Source organism: Pundamilia nyererei, unplaced genomic scaffold (genome assembly GCF_000239375.1).
Source record: "Pundamilia nyererei isolate P.nyererei 1_Seehausen unplaced genomic scaffold, PunNye1.0 scaffold00027, whole genome shotgun sequence".
In the NCBI taxonomy this organism is placed as follows: domain Eukaryota; kingdom Metazoa; phylum Chordata; class Actinopteri; order Cichliformes; family Cichlidae; genus Pundamilia; species Pundamilia nyererei.
In genome coordinates this window covers 4,330,133-4,350,097 of record NW_005187428.1, presented here as the reverse complement: position 1 = coordinate 4,350,097, position 19,965 = coordinate 4,330,133, and the positions used below count along the sequence as shown (strand labels likewise).

Here is a 19,965-nt window from a genome sequence, read left to right as displayed (position 1 = left end):
GGAAAAGTGCAGAGCAGCCTGTGTTTACCGTCTGTCAAGTCTGGCATTTCAGAGCTATTCATGCAACAGGTGCAACTTAAGATTCTGTGAAAGCGAGCTATTCTGAGTGATAGCTCAAATCAGCATTCAAACGGCTGCAGAGTGAGTTACTGACTGCTCAAGTGCAAGCTACAAGAAGCATGCTAAGTGCTCCACTAATGACAAACGATAACCTGGTGCTGAAATCTCTAAAATGCAAAACATGACCCCCCCCTCCCACCCCCCAGAAAAAACAACTTCCACCCAAAATCTCGGAGCAAACTGCCAAAGGGCACAGAAGCAAGAGTAAAAATGCTCTTACTGGAATCTAAATAAGTAAAATAGTAGTGAATCCCAGTGAAAATGAGCACATATAGAGAGAGAAATAAGCTAAAGTTGCTCAGTCTGAATATAAGAGTCCAAAACTATACTACTTCTGCTTACACAAACTTTACAGGTATTGCAGGTCGCTCACTGCATGCAACAAGGCATGCAAGTGCTCCAGCAGGAAATGCACTGCAGCTACATATACATCACCTAAAATATCAACAGAGCAATTAAAAACCAACAACAAAAATAATAAAAAAGCAAATAAATATTTTTGACTTCCCATAAAACAACCAGCTGTAATAACTTGCTGAGCAGCACAGTAAACTGATTCAGGATCGCCATGCATGCAGACTTGTGGGGATATTGGGGACAGCAGCAGCGGATGAAACAGATGAAAAGCTTTCTTTGGGATGTGTATAATCCTGTCCTCACCAAAGCCGTCAGACCACCACGTAGATTATAACCCGGCGGATCATCACTTCTTTCTCTCTCTCGCTCCCACCCCCACCCCCGGGCTATCTGTATTTAACGAAGCGCAGCGGTGACATAGATATTTCTTAAGTTTCCCTCAGAAGCAAAAGCAGTACCAAGCAGCTGCAGCAGGCTGGACTAAACACCTTAAAAGAAAGGCTGTTTCTCGGTTCCCCTCCTCTCGCCTGTTGCGCTGTGGACAGTCGCAGCACATGGTGCGTTGTTGTGGTGAGTCGAAACTTTTCTTTGTTCTGCAGCACGATTGGAAATAGACCCAGAAATGATTTCACCTTTTATATCAACAGGAGCTAAAACGGAGAGCGAAAAAAGTGATATTGTAATATTTACAGCGTGGCTTGTATATTAGCGCCATGATTAAGGTGGCTTTTATGGTGTCAGCACTCCTGTGTAGCGCTGATAACTGGTTTGTGTTATATTTAGTGGCGTGTTTTATTTTTGCTGTGGGTTACGTGGGATTTATTTATTTATTTATTTATTTATTCATTAAACTGTTTTCAAGTTTGACACATATTTAAAACTAGGCTTTGAACGCTGCTGTCGTATAAAGTTGACTTCTGTTGTGGTTCTTTAAAAAAAAATTATTTCCTCTATTTGTACACAGGCGCCCATTGTTGCTAGGTGTCATGTGGTTTCAGGTTCACTGCCATGGGGAAGGGAGAAAAAACCACACACACATACACACACAAGCTTTACTTGAACTCTGATGATGATGATAAGTGAAGTTCATGCAGCACAACAGTTGTCTGGTTTCTGTGTAACAATGATGATATTAATAAGAATAATAATTCTCCATATGTAGGGTTATAGTTTTGTGATTTTTGGACAATATGAAGAGGGATACAGTACTGGCAAGGGACAATATTCTAAAATGCATTTCATATAAAAGAGACAGAGATTTATACAGGATAAAACATCATTTGCGGGAGTTTAAGGAGACTACTTGGTCATAAATCAGTAAATAAATTCATGCATATCAGAATACTGTAATAATCCCTAAGGAAATTATGTTCATAACGCAGTCACTCGAAATCTAAGTATGTCACGTATGTTCACAAGGACTCACGAGGTTTAAAAAAAACACGAGTCTTGGCTTCGTCATTGTAGCTTTATCTTCATCTTGGTTTGTTTCACATCAGGTTTAGCTAGATGTTACTTGTGACCTTTGTATGAAGCTAAAAAAAAATAATTGTGTGATTCACCAGCAGTGGAATTAATCTAATGTCTGAATAAGGACTTGCCACTAATGCCTGACTGCTGGATTTTTACAGAAACAGCTGAAAACTAACGAAAACTAACATAGTTTATATCTTAAATGGCAAGTGCTGCTTTCTTCCTTTATTTACATTTGCAGAATGGCAACATCTGGAGCAACAATTCGAAAGACTCGGGGCTGAAATAAATTCCTGCTTTGTGTCACACCCTTGTGTAGAGACTTCATCGCCATTTTTCTGCCACTGTGTCGCTCATAGATTTGTTACTATTTTAAATCTGCCATTCGACTGATCCTGAGTGAATTTGTCTTATTAACAGCCACTTTGTTACATATTTGCCCAAATTTTGCACGAGTCAGCAATAACACAGCCGGCTTATTCTCGTTTTCAACCTTCATATCGCTGTCCAAATATGTCACAGGCGAGATGTTTATGTTTGTCCCTTAATGCTGCTGCACTCTACATTCTGAGTATCAATTTTAAGCCTGACTTGGAAAGCCAAGGTCACAAAAAATGTCATTGCAGACATGATTTAGTCTCAAAGTAAAAAACAGTGTGATAACTTTAAATCATAACAATTAGATATTTCTATTCTGTTCTGTTCATTATTGATTATTGTTTGTTTTTTTAATATCTGCTGCATAACACTAATGATGTACAAAACAGATTCATAAGTATCCTTATGAGCAGCATAATGGATTTTTCATGTAACCCAATGCTTAGATGTTTCCTTACTGCATGGTCTAATTTTGATGCATATACAATAAGTTATCAGCATGCTCCCATCATGTCTTTTTGACTCTCTTTATTGAAAAGTAGCTAATTAGCACAGAAAAGTGTCACGCCTAGTAAGCAAATATTAACGAAAGAGTTTTAGGTTCTAATCCCTGTTGTGCTGCAGCAGACTATTAGCTGCCATCCTGCAGTGGAAAGAAGGAACAGGTGAACACTGTCAGCCAGCTGAGCCAGACAGGCCAATAAACCAGCCTCAGGACACTGCTGACTGATACAAAACTTGCCTTTAGTTTTCTCTCATTTCTAGACTCTACTGTTACTGCACTGAACACTGAAGTACAGTCTAAAAAGTGCTGTTTGTCGTGCAGTCATGGTTCAAGCTGAATAAAATACAACAATATGCAGAAGTCATTTCCTCATTTCTTTGTGTTCTGTACAGCAGTTTATTGAAACATGCAAACATAGATGGAAGCAGAAAACACTGTTTGAACGTATAACCATATTTATTCTTTAACATAGTCTGAATTCTCTTAGGAAGCTTTCTTGGAATTTCTTTAAGTAGTCTAGGAGAATAGTTCTGCAGGCTTCTTGAAGGACACCCAAAGCTCTTCTTTGGATGTTGGCTGCCTTTTTGTTCCATTCTCTGTCAAGATGATCCCACACTACGTCAATATTGTCGAGATCCTGGCTCTGTGGAGTCCAGTCCATGACTGATTGGTGTGGGTTTTTTTTGTTCAGGTATGTGTGTACTGCAATGCCAACATTGTCATACGGAAAAATTAAGTAATTTACCAACATAATTTAATCACTTTTGGACAGGATGTTTGAAATTCAGCCCCAAACCATGATACAGCCTCCACCATTTTTTACAGATTGCCATAGGTACTCATTGTTGTACCTCTCTCCTGACCTTCATACCTATATAGGCACAATTTGTATTGAAAATTTCAGATTTGGATTCATTGTTGTAAATGCATGTCTGTGGTTTAGTTATGTTTGCCTTTTCTCTCTGTGTACCTTTTGTGGAGGGATCAGCTGTCAGATTTTTTGTTCTATTTTATTACATGACTTTCACATACTGTTCACCTGCTCTACATAGTTTTTTAGACCTGCCACTTGTTCTTTTGTCCTCCACTTTCCTCACTGTTTTTAAGGACACGCTGCACACCATGCTGAGATGTTCAGCTAATAGCTCTTTGGGATTCACCTTGTTGATGTAGACATGCTATTTTCTGCCCGTTTTCAGACGTAACTAATACATTACACCAAACAAATTAAATATTGTTTAAATCACTGTTTAATTTTTAAAATTAAACATATTATTTCTTTTGACAGGTTGCCAATAACAAAATATCTAAAGATGCAATTTAAAACTGGGTCTTTGGCGTCTGTTATGTGTACATGCAATACGGGTTCATCCTTTTAGTTGGGTGCGTTTTTATGCTTGAATTTAGGGCTGCACGATTAATCGTTAGAAAATCGCGATCTCGATTCATACTTATGTGCGATCTCATTTCCAAATGACAACGATTAAAAAAAAAAAAAAAAAAACGATGACGACGATTGTACCGCATTTTGATCCGGGACGTAATCTGCATGAAAACAAGCGCTCACTCTTCCTGCTCAACAAATGACAAGGGCGGAGCCTTATACCACGTGATACAGAAGCTGTGCCGTGTCATGCTAAAATTAGCAGGGAAAAAACAACGGAGAGCACGTCAGGGATGACGAGAAAGTGACAGGAGAAAATCCGTCCCGGTCAACCACCCAAACATCAATAACGGGAACCTTATACAGCGCTTCCCTATACACGTCGAACTCCCGCAGGCACAAAGAAATTACGGAGGCTATCACTTATCACCTGACCAAAGATATGGCTCCCATCAACACTGTGCAAAACGAGGGATTTAGGGAAATGATCAACACCCTAGACAAATGCTACACAGTGCCGTCCCGCAACTATTTTTCTATTGTTGCACTACCTGCTTGTTGTTTTTATGTTTATTTATTGTTTTTATGTTCAGTCTCAACTGTTACGAAGTTGATGTGCAGTTAATAAGTGCAATAAATATTTATACTGGAAAAGAGAATCGTGAGAGAATCGTGATCTCAATTCTAAGCCAAAAAAAATCGTGATTCTCATTTTATGCAAAGTCGTGCAGTCCTTGAATTAATCATGAGTCAGTATTCAGTGGCTCAGCAAACAGATAAAAAATGAAACATTTGTCTGAAAATGCTCTGGTGCAAAGACTGGACTGAAAGTGAGTGAAATAGCAGTCAATGTCCAAAGAAAAACTTTGAAAGACCTGCAGAAAGCCTGGAGAATTATTGTACAAGACAGTTTCTAAAATTGTGAGAAAGTCGAAATATAAAGAAATGAGGATGGACTCGATTTGGTTATGTAAAAAATATGTTTTTAAAGTAGCATATGTTTATATGCGTCTGCGTTTGAGACTTACATGTGTATTACCTAATTCCCCAGTGAGCAAAGAATCTGTAGTCATGGCTGTGCAGTCATATGTGTGTGTGCACACACGTGTGTTTGTGGGACCGAGTGTGAACACATCCGCCTCCCTCCCCCATCTCTTCCTTGTAAAGCCAACGGCAAGCACACTAAGTTCATCTAAGGACAGGGAAATGCTTTTCTTTCCAGTATGAATCATTTAGGGAAAATGAGCCTCTGGACTGAATTGCCCGAGCAATTTGGCATGTTTCTCCATTCTGCTTTATTGTCTATTTTGGCTGAACTTGCAGTTCTTCACTTCACTGCCAAAAAAACTTCATGTCCTATAGAACAGGCAAAGCCAGTTTCTGAGTAAACCACAGCCTGTAAGCAAATAAAATAAATCTCTGCAAATTACTGCCATAGTTTCCTGTTTAGCTTTGAATTCCAAGGAAAAACAGTCTGCTGTGTCCGTACTGTAAATCCAGTGTCCCCCTTACACCTTTGCGTCTTCAAAGTTGTATGGGCTAAATGTCACAAAGTTGTGTTTTATAGTGTTTTTATGTGTTTAGATTAGTACTTTGTCTCTTTTAAAAGACATTATCTTAGCCAAATGTATCTGCTCTAATGCAGTTTGGCAAAAAGAAAAAAAAACAAAAAACGGCAGTGCAGTGAAAAAGGAGTGGGAGTGGGGTGAGCGGAGTAATTTTGCAGTAATCCAGCTACCCCTTATAATTGTGCTGCCCCCCCCAATGTAGGGAGCAGAGATGGAAGATGGGAGTGGCCTGACTCGAGGCTTGGGTGAACCAGCGGTAGGCTATGGCAGCTAGGATCTCACTACCTATGTCCTCCAGCTCTAGCCTGAATTATGAAGGCCCGGGAATGGCAGCAAGCCTAATTACAATGACTGATTGCCCGTCTGTTGGCATTTCTCAGATGGTGATTGTTATGTATGTGTGTGTGTGTGTCTGTGTACGTGTGTGTGTGTGTGTGTGTGTGTCTGTGTACGTGTGTGTGTGTGGTGTATGAGGGGAAGGAGGAGGGACATTTCTCATTGGCTTTCCTTTTCCTTTCTTTGCATGAGAACAGCTAGAGATTCAGATCTGATTGGTTGAAGAGAAAAGAGATGTTTCATGATTTGGCGAGTCAGAGCTGGTGGGAAGCCAGAGACAGGTGATGCTGCATTGTAGCCTGTTCAACCTTTGGCGCAAACGCAATAAAAAGCGGTGTGTTACACTATTTAGGACGTATAAAAATTATTGCCTGAAAACCTTTTTTAAAACAAAAAAACCCCCCAAATCTTGATGTGAAAAATGTCTTATTTGGTTTCTAATGTAAGAAATGTTTGACCTGATAACTTTTCACATTGTACCTGTGCCATTTTCCTTCATCCATATCCCTGTTTTTAAATAAAACTAAAAAAAAGAGAGACAGAAGTCTTGAATTGGCCATTTGTATGTCAGCAGAGCACTCAGAGGTGTGATGTGTGTGTTAAGTGGGAGCTAGTTTGAGTTGGTCTGCCCTGCTTTGTCCAGTGCTTTGGCTTTTATTCCTCCAGTAATGAATTGTGGAAGCCTTGGCTTCATCTCGAGTGTCTCATAGCAACTGAAAAGAGAGAGGGAAAGCTGAAAAGGCCACAGGAGATCATGTGTTCCTTTCAAAAGGGCAAGACCATCATTTGGGCATTTTTTTTATGAAGAGGCAAAATTCAACTGGACAGTTTGTCTCATCCTCATGTGACATTATGTGTTTTCTTATATTTGCTTTATTTGATCTTTTTTCATATGATAATTTTGGTATTTTGGTATTTTTTGGTATTTTATGACTTTTATGAGGTTGTACATGAACATAATGGAATAGTGAATTGAACTGTATTAATAAACAGAGATAATTAGACTTGGTGTAGTGACAAAGATCATCTTGTGAAAGATGTAGAGTTGTAATTTTGCATTAATGACAGTTATATTCACCAATTATCAATGTGAAAGTTATTTTCAATTTGCTGATTTATAATTTTGTTGAATAGAAGCATCTGTTTTCTAATGTTCTTGAAGTCCACTGCAAAGTCTTAAAATATTTTCTTCACAGAGGAACTACTTAGAGTTATGAACTTACAGTATATAATTTGTTATGTAATCTAATAATGATATGAGTTTTACTGATTGAAAGTTTGTCATACTTTGATAGCAAAACCCACTTCATACAGCAGACATGTACATTTTTATTAAAGGTGACTTTTTAAATGTCTTAGAACCAAATAAATGAATGTGTAAACGTGTTGCATCAGCCGGGGTTGAAGCCTGGCCATGTTTGCCCTGTGACCCAGACACTACCTGTCTGCTGCTATGGTTACAAGGACAGAGCAGGTTTAGTGGCCTGACTCCAGGGATTACTTTCCCTGGTCTTAACAATCAGGCCTGTGCCCCAGTGACTTTAAAAATGGACCAGACTGAACCCTAAAAGTTAAGGGAACTCTGCAGTGTGCCCTAGTGGCTTTTAAAAGTGTCCTAAGTGCTGTGCAAGGGATTAGACCCATGCAACCTAATTGTTTTGGTGTCAGTGATTGCCCCTTTGTGATCAGCTTTACTCGCAGTGATTGAGTTCACAACGCTCACTAGATATAGCTCATAAGTGCTTGAGTTAAACACACATTTTAATGGGGTTTTTTTTTGTCTTTTAGAGCCATTAAGAAAAACCTTCCACATATGTTGACATACTTTTTAAAACAGTTTACACATCAGAGCTTATCCGGAGATGGTGATGAAAGAAGCAGAAGCTCAGGAACAGTTGTATTTTTTTTTAATATACACAAGGTGAACACAATGACTTGAACATCAATAAAATAAAATAAAATGTTAATCTAAAAACTAGCATGTTTGTCTGGCTGCCCAGATTTGTGTTTCACTGACTGTTCATCGTTGTGTATGTTGCCTTTGATTTAGTGATAGGTAGAAAACCCCACATGTCCGCAGAACTACCACTGAAGGTCAGCGTACATTCGCCCAGGAATTTTAGTGACTTAGCAAAATCAAAGAGGCTTCTGGGTTTTTTTTAATCTAGTGACTTGCAGTCTTACAGGTGTCCACCAGATGCTGCAGGCAGCCTGCACTGTCCCTCACATGTTATCCAGCGTAGCTGTAATATCCACTTTGGAGCAAAGATTGGAACTGTTTCCATGGTATTAGGAATAAATGTTATTTAGCTGTGCATCATAGAAAATGGGTCCCATTTTAAGCTATTAAGCATCTTTGATGATGCATCTGTTACAGAAAGTACACTGAGGCCAGTGTGATTAAAGATGTGTCTTTAATTCCAGTAGTTTAATTCAAGTTTCTGGAGAGATGATGAAAGGAAATGTTTGATATAAAACATTATATGGCTATTATTAAGCGCTGTTTTGAAGTTTGATGATTTTTTTTTCTCAGCAGCCTGGCTTTTAAATTATAGCCACGCATGCTTCGAGAGCTGTAAAGGATTTCTGCACGAGTTTTCAATATTGGTGCAGTTAAAGAATGAAAACTTCATTTTTCTGGCAGTATAGTATGCATCTTATGTAAACCTGCTTGAGTAAGAACGAAACAGGGTCGTATCACATGTTAAGCAGTGCAACTTCACAGTTAACTTTAGGAACAAAGCCTGCCCTGCTACAAGGCATGCTGGGAAGTTTGGCTCCTGGTGAAAGTACCTGCCAGTGTCCAGAGAGTGGCTCCGAAAATCTTTGCAAGGGCTGAAAATGAAGTTTGAAAGTAGAAGTAAGAGAAGCAACAATGCAGAGTTTTCACAGCTGCAGACTCAGCCTTCTCTTAAAGGGACACGGACATGGAAGTTGGAAATGTTAAATGCACTGTGAAACGGGGCATTTTTGCAGATGGCTCATATGGTGTCGTGCCAGCATTCACAGTAACAGCAAATATCGCTTTGAATTGCTCTCCTGTAATTTGCTATGACCCTTTTTGCACAGAATTAGAAAGTAAAGTATTACAGCTTGGTTTTAGTATTAGGAAACTGAATTAATGAAGCGAAGGTTGTGTGTGTGATTGTATGTTTTTGTTATATTATATATTATACATTTTTGTTTTGCTTTATTTTATTAAAAAATGAGCTGTCAAAGACAAGCTCCAGAGCCTTAGTCAAGGGCACTAAAATAAGTATCGCTTATGACTGAGTTAACAGACAAAGAGAGCTCAACCATTTTTAATTTAAAGATCCTTCTTTATGACAGCAACAACCTTCTTTTAAGGTTGTTGCTGTTTGTTAATTTATTTCAATAATGTAAACAATATTCAAAGTTCATTTAGCAAATAAAAGAAGAAAAGAAATCCTATACAAAATAAAGCTAATACATTTCAATATTGCTTCAGCTGTTCTGATTCACATATCGAAAAGAAGAGGGAAGAAGTACACACTTATTTAATCCCACCCCTTTGCCATAAGTTGTCAGTCAATATTTAAGCAGCTTCCTTACTGATATACTCTGCAGTAATAGTAACAAACATATTTCTAATATAATTTATGCACCACGTCATATCATTATGTTTTTCATATTTAACTTTGCCTGCACACCAATACCTCCAGTTAATTGTCGAATAAGCACGAATACAATTTCCTAAACAAAGACATCGACTGAATTTCCACATGATCCCTTTCTTTATAACTCATGAAGATCATATCTTTGTAACTCTTTTTGAACTGCTTTATGTATGTTTATGTTTGTCATCTGTAATTCTTGTTTTGGAAATTTTGCATTTTCTTTTATTCTTAAAAGTAGAAGTTCCATCTCATACAATGTGATATTAAAATGTTGGATTTTCATGTACTTTTTTTTAACCTATTTACCTCAAACATATGTACTATGAGCATGTAGTTAGGTAGATAGAATAAGTTCATGTAGTGTAAATATTAGAGGTGAATTGCCTGTCATTAATCGGGCATTCAATTATTAGTTTTAATTAAATTTTGCACTTGTTTGCTTTAAAATTTGCAGTTAAAGAGAAGCAGTAATGTCGATCTTTTTTTCCCCTTTTTCTTTAGTAAGTTTTGAAATTACAAAAATTGTTTGGTCATAAAATGAGAGAGATTGTATTTGCTTCTTCTTTTTTTTCATTGCTTCTGTAGTGACTGGAAGACAGTTCAAAAAACCAAGGCTGGCTCTAGTACAATTTTGTGTTTTGTGAACAAGTGGGCACTCCATGTATATTTGCTCACTTTCCAGTAAAAGAGTAAAATACATATTCTTCTCTAAAAAGAGATCCCGTTGTAATCTTTCTTGCTGTTGGTATTCATGCTGGTTGTATTCCAGATCAGATCTGAACGGGCAAAGATGAATTTGAGAGATTGCAATTTGCAACCAAGAAAGAGAAACAGTGTTTTCTATTTTGCTTCTGAAGCTTCCACATGACACGAGGATGAGACGGTCTCAGTAAGCTTGCTAGTCAGAAGACAGTGAGCTTTTAGGGAGGGGAGCTAAAACTTGCTTCAGACTGTGGATGTGCTGAGAGACTTTACAGGCACTGTAGGATGTTGATCAGGAATTTATTTTAACTGACCCACTCTGATGGCGCTCAAAAATAAAACAGAGGTCCTGCAATCCTACTGTAAGGTTGTGCCTTCGCTCACAGTTGTGTTCCGTTTTTTCATGATTGCTTTTTTTTTTTAATTTCATTTTAACACAGGCCTACACAATAGCACTGGCTGTCACTGCTGAATGTATTGTCTCAATCCTGGTGAGCAGTGGTGGTCAGCTTTGTTATGACGAAGCACTCAAAGCTAAGCGGTGTGGAGGTTTTTGAGCCCTCATTTCATGCTCCCCATTTTGCTTTTGCGCATTGTGCTGTTCGGGGTCCAGGCCGCGTATCCCTCCTGTCCTGGACGCCCCACTATTGTGAGAGTGAGCTCACTTGAAAATCCTTCAATCCTTTCGAGTGCAAGAAAATCATCGTTATTTGTATTGTCTGTAAGATTTAACAGGTCAGCTGAGACAGCCATGTGTTGAACACGCTACAGTTTTTCTCTTCACCATCATCTTCATCACCCTCGTCTTTGTTTCATAGTCGGGATTTCTGATTATTTTCCCAGATTTCCTGCCTCTTCTTTCACTGAAGTTTAGTAAATTAGTCATTTTAATCTGCCTTTCTGTAAAAAAAAAAAAAAAAAAACAACCTCCGATCCGATGGATCCAGCAGATCATGTGCTGAGGGCAGTAAATACACTAAGAGGGCACACATTGTATTTTCCTGTTTATGGAACTCTCACATTTCATATTTCAGCTTATAATAACACACTGTTTGTTTAGTCTATCATGCCTATATCCCCTTGGTTTTATCTGCTGCTGCCCATTTCCCTTTCAAACAGATAGTTATGCCTTTCTTGTGGGTGTCAGAGATAAAATGGCCAGAATATCACACAGAGGAACCGTTATGGCTGTTACAACTATACACTTTTGACATTACATCAAAACAGAGTAAGGTACGGTATAAGTTAGCAACTTGGTATGTTAACACAAGGTACAATGCTTTCACATGATGATGTTAACATATCCCAAATTATCTTTTTGTTCCCACAATGTACCACGTATGTGCTACAGTATAAAATTGTTGGAGAAAGGACAGAAATAATGGGATGACTTTCCTCGTATTTTAAAAACATAAGTGACATAACATCAACTCATGAATTTAAGTTTGAATAGAGAAGAAAACTTGATAAACCAACGTAATGTATTGTAGTAGCTCTTGGGAATGCAGTTTTATCTTGAGAAAATGTTTCCTAGTGTTTACCTAAGTCCTTTCTGCTTTTATGTAAAAGAAAAGAAAAAAACAGGCATGCATTCATATCTCTCTACCACTCCATGTTGATTAGGGCCAGAAATACCTTTGTTGGCATCTAGGGTAGCAACAGGGGATCAGATAGAGGAGAGGGGGATAAGTGCCAGGCTTTCATTCCTGGCCTTCTGGCAGCCAGAGTGCAGGCAGACAGGCTGGGCAGTTAGGCCAAAGTTAAGACAGGACTCAGACAAAAACACCTGATCACTTTAATTAGCCTGAGCCAGTGGTTCTCACACTTTTTCTGGCATGCTCCTCTTATAAACCAGAAAAGTGTACACTGCACATCCAGTTTTTGTCATCATTACCAGTAAAAAGGGTACAGTTTGTAATTTAATGGCATAATGATCAGCACAACAGCATCAGCAACGTCTTGTTTGCTTTGTTTCCCCATTAATCATAATAATTCAGCTTCTTTTCACTCCAGATTTTTTCCCTGGTCCACTGATTTCAGTATGGCAGGTTGTCAAAGTCTTTCCTGGGGAGAAGCATAGACTGTATATAAAAATGGACTGTGATGCCACCCATTGGTTCAGTGAACAGCATTTTGCCTGTTGCTGTGTTAGTATTTTGAAACCAGACATGGGAAGTAAGAGAACTTTGACTCAGAATGATGTGTAAATCACAAGGAAGGCCTACCTGAAAGCATACCTTGTTCTACTGGGTCTGATTGGCTCTAATTTGGACCCCAAAACTATTTTAGTAAGAAAATAAGGTTTATTTATACAGCGCTGTTTAGGAAAAAAATGTAAAAATGGCTTTAAATATGAAATACAGAATAATACTCGTTTGTATCTTATACTCATTTTTACTCAGCAAGAATTTCAGTGTTTGGGAAACTTAACAAGCATACTATCATGGGATAATGAACCCAATAGGTAGCTAATATTAACTCATTAGCTATCAAGCATGTTAGTTAATAAATCCCTTGACAGAAATCTTTCTTTAGGAAATTGTGCATTTCCATCTTGCTCTTCTTTTATATTCAAACAGTAGCAGCTCTCAGCACATCCATCAGCAGCTTCAGCCCAATGTGAAGAGTTTTAAGGGTCTGCCGTTGTGTGGTATCTATCTGTCCACTGGAGAAAAGAGCCGTGGGCCTCCAGGAGGATAGGAAGCTGTCTGACTTGAGTGTTGTGATGTGCTGGTCAAGGGAAGGAGGTTACTTAAAGGATATGATGTCTTCTCAGCAGACTAGATGTCAGTAGGAGTCACCTCGACACCCAGGGGAGAGCTGCCACCAGGATACACATTTAATGCTCTTATCCAGACACTGATAGATAACAGTCAGGATGGGTTCAAAGCAGCAACATTGAGATAATAGAGATTGAGACAGATGAAGAAGCATTTATTTGAGATAGAACTAGAACTTGAACTTGGCAGTCAGTTTCATTTGGGGCTCGATGGTTCACGTGAATGATTGACCCCTCGTTATTGGGTCAAAAGTGCAACTGTAGATATGTTTGAACATTTTACCTGTTAGGAACATGTGATAGTTGGCATTAAAAAAAACTAGGTTAAGCTTTTCTAAGCCTGTAATCCGTAGTTGGTATCAGATAAGTTTTGCATGCTGTACTGTACTTGTATTAGCTCTCTGGCACTATATGTGACAAACCGTGTTTTCCATAGCCAGCAAATAGAAGCAAAAATCAGAGATTATTTGTATGTAATACTTGACCCTGGGCCACTTGTTACTCACTTGATGGACTCTCTTCGATTCCACTATTGAGTTACAAGTCTCTGTATCCTCTTAGCGAGGCTCGTGGCCCCTCCTCGCTGTGTATGAACCTGGCAGGACCGGGACCGCTCGGTCCTTCTTTTCTGTGCCCCATCCCCCACCAGACATAGTGATGGCACTCAGTGCCAGAGACACCCCTCCCTCCCCTCTCTTCCCTTCACCACCACTCCTCTCTCCTCTCCGCCCTCCCTTCCCTCTCTGCCGCAGGCAGACCCAGGCATGGGATCTCCATCTGTGCACAAAGGAGCCTCCTCTATCTGCATACGCTGCACATAAAAGGGCCTTTTGTCATGAGCTCTGCACACATGACCGTCCGCCTTTCACCCCGCTGGAAAAAAAGATCACTCTCTCCAGCAATCCAACCCCACCCCCAACACCAGACTCAACCCTGTCCCCGACCCCCACCCAGTCAGGTTTTCATCTGCGGAGAGAGAGAGAGAAAGAGTGAGACAGATCTACTCCAAACTTTGTCGAATAGAGACAACCATTAGATGGAGCTGCCTCCATCACTTCTACAAAATCCCTTTTCCTCTTTTTCATTTCCCTTTTATCATGCCTGCCTTCTCTGTTTTGTTTATTTGGGGGTTTTTTTTTTCAAACTTCTGGGGTCTTTGTTTGTCCTCATTGTGAGGCATGAACGTATTATAGCATCTGCCATGCTGAAATATGAATGTGCTCCCAGTTTTACTGTCTCCCTTCCTTTCTGCAGTCTCTGACATTTAAGTGGCATTAGTGGTTGGTTGTGTGCCAGGTTATCAACCCCCCCCCCCCCCCCATTAGAGAAGCACAGGCTCAATTGACGACAGTCCGAGAGCTGAGGCTTTTCAGTGCCTCTCATCTCCGTGCCTCCTGCCTTTTAACCTCTCAGTCCCACGCTGCTCTGGAGAGCCCGAGGTATTTGTAATGTGTAGCGATAATGGCAAAAAATTGTCTGCACACGTGAGATCCAAATCAAGAGATACAAGGTAGTGTTCTCTACCTTTGGGAGACAAGTGGGCTGTACGCCATTTTGGCTACTAAAGATGACACATATTGGTGCTGAGGGATATTGAGTCAGGGTGGGGATGGAGCAAAGACAGAGGCAGGCAAATACACAGTGTCAAGTGCACGAGTGCTGCCACAAAAAAGCGCTTTCCTCAGCGTTTCCTTTGAAACACACACGGCCCCGATGCCTTACTCCCGGCCAAACGTGTGTGGATTTTGGAAAGCCCTCGAGCTCATCTTGCTGTCGCTGCACACAGGCCTGTGGCGGAACGGAAGGATAAGATTGACTTCTCCCTCCATAGCCATGTCCTCCACATGACCCTCTGCCTTACTAAGTTGGTGTGAGAGGTCAGAGGCTGTCACACCATCGAATACGTGCTGTCAACACCTTTAGCTTGATGATGATTATGCTGATGGGTGGACCAGAACATGTTACACCCCATCAGTGTCAGCACAGTTTACCATAAAGAGAGCACAGAGTTTACACAGAGGGTCCCTGAATCACAGACTAGCATTGAAATAATTTTGCGCAAGTGTTTACCCTCCTAAGTGTCTGCGGTCATAATCACGAGGAACAGAGTTGCTTGTTCCCACAAAAGTATTATATAACGAGGCATAATGATTATAATGATGATAACGAGAGTAATAAAAATAAACATTGTTTTTATCACACGCTTGACATGAAATTGAAAAAACACACAATGCGTGACACTTGTAGTCAAAATAGACAAAATAAATGTAGTGTATACTTTAAATGCTCTCTGTGCTTTTGATACAAGCCTCTGCATGAAACTAATAAACCAACTAGTTGTCAGCACACAGGATTACAAGAAAAATCTATTTAAGGGAAAGTTATGAAGACAAACGTTTTACACACATGCGTACATGCAATCAAATGAGCAGACTGAAATGACTTTTCACAGTAGTAAGTGGACATTTACTTTTATTGCTGGCATGTGGTCTGGTTTGCCGGAACAGTGATTTATGTCTCAAACACATATTACTTTGCTCTATGTAAAAAAATAAATATTAATAATATTTTGCACCAATCACTGAATTTGCATAAATAGCCCACAGAGTATAACATCTGTTTATGCAACTGTCCTATAAATCACTGCTTTTCTCCCACATAGATAAACGTCATTCAATGCAGTTTTACTCAACAGTAACCCAAGTGTGATTTCTCTAATCAGTGATTTTTTTTTTGTCCTTCTTTTTTTTAATCCATGACATCAATATCAGCTGTTTCCCCTTTTTCAAGGTTGCCAAACAACAGATATCAAAGTGGTAAATATCTAGAATATTTCAAATATTTACTTTTTGTGCTCGAGTAACTCTGTTTTTGTCACTAAGCTTACTTTACTGTAGTAATCATAAGGAGGAAAGTGCTGCAAAGTGATTCGGAAGCTGAAAGGTGTGTGATGTCGTGTTGGAAAAGGAACCAGGAAAAAGAAAAGCACACGTGTTGTTAAATGTTATTAGCTACATGTTTTGCTGTTCTCAGTGGAGCAAGGATGCTAGACAGACTGTGCAAGACAACAAAACAGTGCGCACAAAGTGTTTGTTGAGGCAGCGAACCGCTGAGTGCGTATGACTCTGCTGTGTTGGACTCCTTGCAGCCCTGCGGCACAGAAACAGCCGTTGTGACGTGGCCCCTGAAATGCCAGGGCTGTGCACTCTTGGCGTAGTGATTAGGGAGAACAAAACAAAATGGCCAAGGTTTTTTTGTTGTTGTTGTTTTAAATAGGAATTAATAACCTGCATGAGAAAACTGGAAGGAGGAGTAGAAGTATGCAGAGACCTGATAGTTAAGTGGACAGAAAAGGAGAATTTACTTTATGTGTCACTGATTATTGAAATTTGTCTCAGTACATTATTTAGTGCTACAGATCAGTATTTTTACATTGCTGCTTAACTAGATAATAAACATTTGGTGCATGTCTAAAAATGATTGGTTACTACATTGTGATCTGTGCTATAATGACAAAAATGACACAGGTATTATACTCATTCAAAAATATTTTTTAATTGAATATTTATTACATTGTTACACTCATTCAAACCCTGCTTGTGCTCGTTTCCACCATGAGGCAGTTTTGTTGCATTCACACTTTAAATGCAGATCTTCAGACCGACACAGTACAAAGTAATGCAACATTGAATTTGTGTTGGATTTTGAGCTTTTAATATATCAGTACTAAAACAGTAGGTGAAATAATTAACTCACGCATTATACATTTAAATTATTTTTTTTTAAAGTGTTGTGCTGACCCCTTAATGCTGCCCCACTTTAGTGTGGAAATCCTTCTTTTTTATAGCATGTATCACCTTAACATGCTACAGTTGATAATTAACGTCTCATTGGGATCATAGTTTAAAATTCTGTATTTTTATTAGAGGAAAAAAGTATTAATTGATATTAATGAGGCTGAAGGTCGATGTTGATTTCTTGCCTAGGCTGCCCTTGCTCATTGCTGCCTTTTCGAAAACGGCCCTGATCCAGGGCAATATGTCTGGTTGTTGAAGGGCTGCCAGAAGTAGTTGTTAGTTACAGTTAGGGCGCGTCCCTCTTAGGATAGGTTGTCCACTCTGAGGTCTGATATCGAATAGGTCCATAATTTCCAGCTTGTTCCCAGGAGAAGCTCTCCTTTGCTCTTTTCTCTCTGTGTCTCTCTTCCTCCTCTCCTTTCAGAATCCTGTGAGAAACAGCAAGGTGAGTTCATTCCTGCTCTTGAAAAAGTCTTTATTCCTGTTTTTTCTTCTTCTTCTTCTTCTTTTTTTTTTTTGCTAAGACGAATCGTTTCTTTGTGCATGTGGCATATCTAGAAATTCTGTTTCTTCGCAATATGTCTCAGAAATATTTTGAAATTCAATATTTATTGCGGTGCTTTTGAATTGTTCTCATGAAAGCACCGGATCAAATGCCTGCTGAGCTATGTGGCAGATGAAGGGGGGGGGGGGCGAATCACTGCTCTGTTTTTGTGCTTTCATATCAGCACAACATATCAGGTAAAGCTGATTAAACAGAAATCAAATACATTAAAATTAAATTAATATTTTTATTCATATAAAACTATTTATTAGGAATGAAGTGTTTAAGTGCACCATGTTTAACAATCTAATACTAGTGTAAAAAAATGATTTATACACACACAATGAAGTGTATTATTTAAACCCAAAACAGATTTCTAACAGTTTTTCTCTTACTTTTGAATTTAGTGACAGGTTCATGTTAAATAAATCAACTTGTGTGTGCCGTGACTGAATATCAGTTCTTTATTATTTGTATAACAAAAGGCTGGATGAGCTGCCTTTTGTAAAGCATATTTTTGCACAGTTCATATTAACATTTTAATGTGGATTTTTACTCAGTGAACAAAAAATGCATTTCTGGAAAAGTTTGTTTTTTCCCCTGAATAAATCGTGACAATAATTTACACCAAATTCATAAAGTTCAGGCATTATTAAACATTTCCTAAAATTAAATTAGTATCCCTGGCATTTTTTGGTTTTTAGGCAGTGTGTTCCTTTAACGAAGCTAATATATAAAATAGTCAACATTTATGATACAATTATTAAGTTTAACTATTAATTAATCATTTATTTATTTATGTCTTTTTGGGTTTCTGTAATAAGCGGGCGGCATTTTAAGGAAACAAAAGTCCATTCTGTTTATATTCTATAATATTTTGCACACATGCTTTTATATATGCCACAGTGCATTTCAAATATTGATGGATAATGTGTTTTCAAATAAGTGCTCAGTCAAGAGTTTTGCATGTGAAGATAACTTGTGGAAAAACTTGAACTTGATATTTTTGGGAACTCATTGCTGGAAAAATATCCCTAATCCGGATAAAATGATATTCCCAAGGTGCTTTATTCCATAAAATTCTCCAAAGGAGCTGATTGTTAGCAGACATTTCCAAAATGATATAGCTGAATTATGTTTCATTATAACTTATTATCGGCTCGCTTTTGCAGGAAATGCAGTGTTAGGTAAGCTCAGCTGTGCAGCATGCTTTCACCTCTGTACTAATATCAAAGTATACGTTGAAGGGAGTCACAGAAACAGATCCTGAACAAGCTGCTTTTTTCTTATCGGTTGCAATCACCAATATTACGATTCTTTTTTTCTTGTATTAGAAACATCATTACTGCGCATGTCTTCTGTCCACCATTTCATTGCACATGCAACCATTTTATGAGCTTCAACATAAAACAGTCTTTTAGGTCAGAGGCCTTGAAAACATACTTGAATTGACAATGTTTACTTAGGAAGGAGTACTTATTGGAAATACGGGTACACGGCTGAAGCACAGCCTGCTAAAGTAAAGTTAAAAACTCTTTGGACCGGGGTGTGTTAACATTGCAAATCCTGTGCAGTGAGCATTCAGTCGTTTCTTCAGATTTTTCCACATAGAAATAATTCTGTTTGAGCTGTGCTGCACCTTGCAAGGTTAGCCTGCATTCCCTGTCTGTGCATGCATGCGTATAAATGTCAAACAGACGGAGAAAGTGGCGGTCACAGTCGGCTGCCTAAGGTGACTGGTGGGGGTCAAAGGTCAGGCTGTGTTAATACGACGTGATGTGCTGCCCCCGGGACCTCGGTCCCATGAGGGATAACCCCCTAATCAGCATTAGTTAATGTGTTAGTAATCTTTACCTTCTTAAAGCAAACAACAGTGGAGCATTCAATGAGCTCGCTTGGCCTCCCATGTAACGCTTTTGACCCAGGGGTCATGGCCTTTGTTCCCTCCTCGATGGGGAGTGCCCTCAAAGGTCCTGGGTGTAATAGAGAAGTTGTTTAGACACGTGCAGGGTTTAAGCTCGACCACCTTATGGACTCTTCTGCTGGAGAGTATACTCTCCCCTCATACAGAAGGGATACTTTGTGGTTAGCTTTTATCCCCTTCAATAAGTCCATTAGAATAACCTTGTTTTTATGTGCCGCATATCATATCTAAGTGTCGACGTTGTAGTGGTTGCTGACCAAGCACACAGCCATCCCTTACCCCCACCCCCCAACACACACACACACACAAACCCCCAGTTTTTCTTATAAAGTCATTTAAAGTGAGAAAATTAAAAAATGCCCCTGGTCTTTGTGGATTCCCTGCCCAGTGAAATTCCATATCGCTCTTGCTGTGCTCATTGTTTTATTGTTTCATGTAGCAGTAGGACGAACGTTCATCC

At 39.1% G+C, this 19,965-nt stretch overlaps 1 long non-coding RNA gene across 1 annotated transcript in view; it reads left to right on the top strand.

Moving 5' to 3' along the window:
* The first annotated feature begins 872 nt into the window (after positions 1 to 872).
* The window catches only part of LOC102206444 (uncharacterized), a 49,227-nt gene continuing 30,134 nt past the window's right edge, over positions 873 to 19,965 (top strand). The window contains exon 1 of the long non-coding RNA XR_311606.2: positions 873 to 1,047. This is a non-coding gene — a long non-coding RNA (uncharacterized LOC102206444). The remainder of the gene's footprint in view (positions 1,048 to 19,965) is intronic.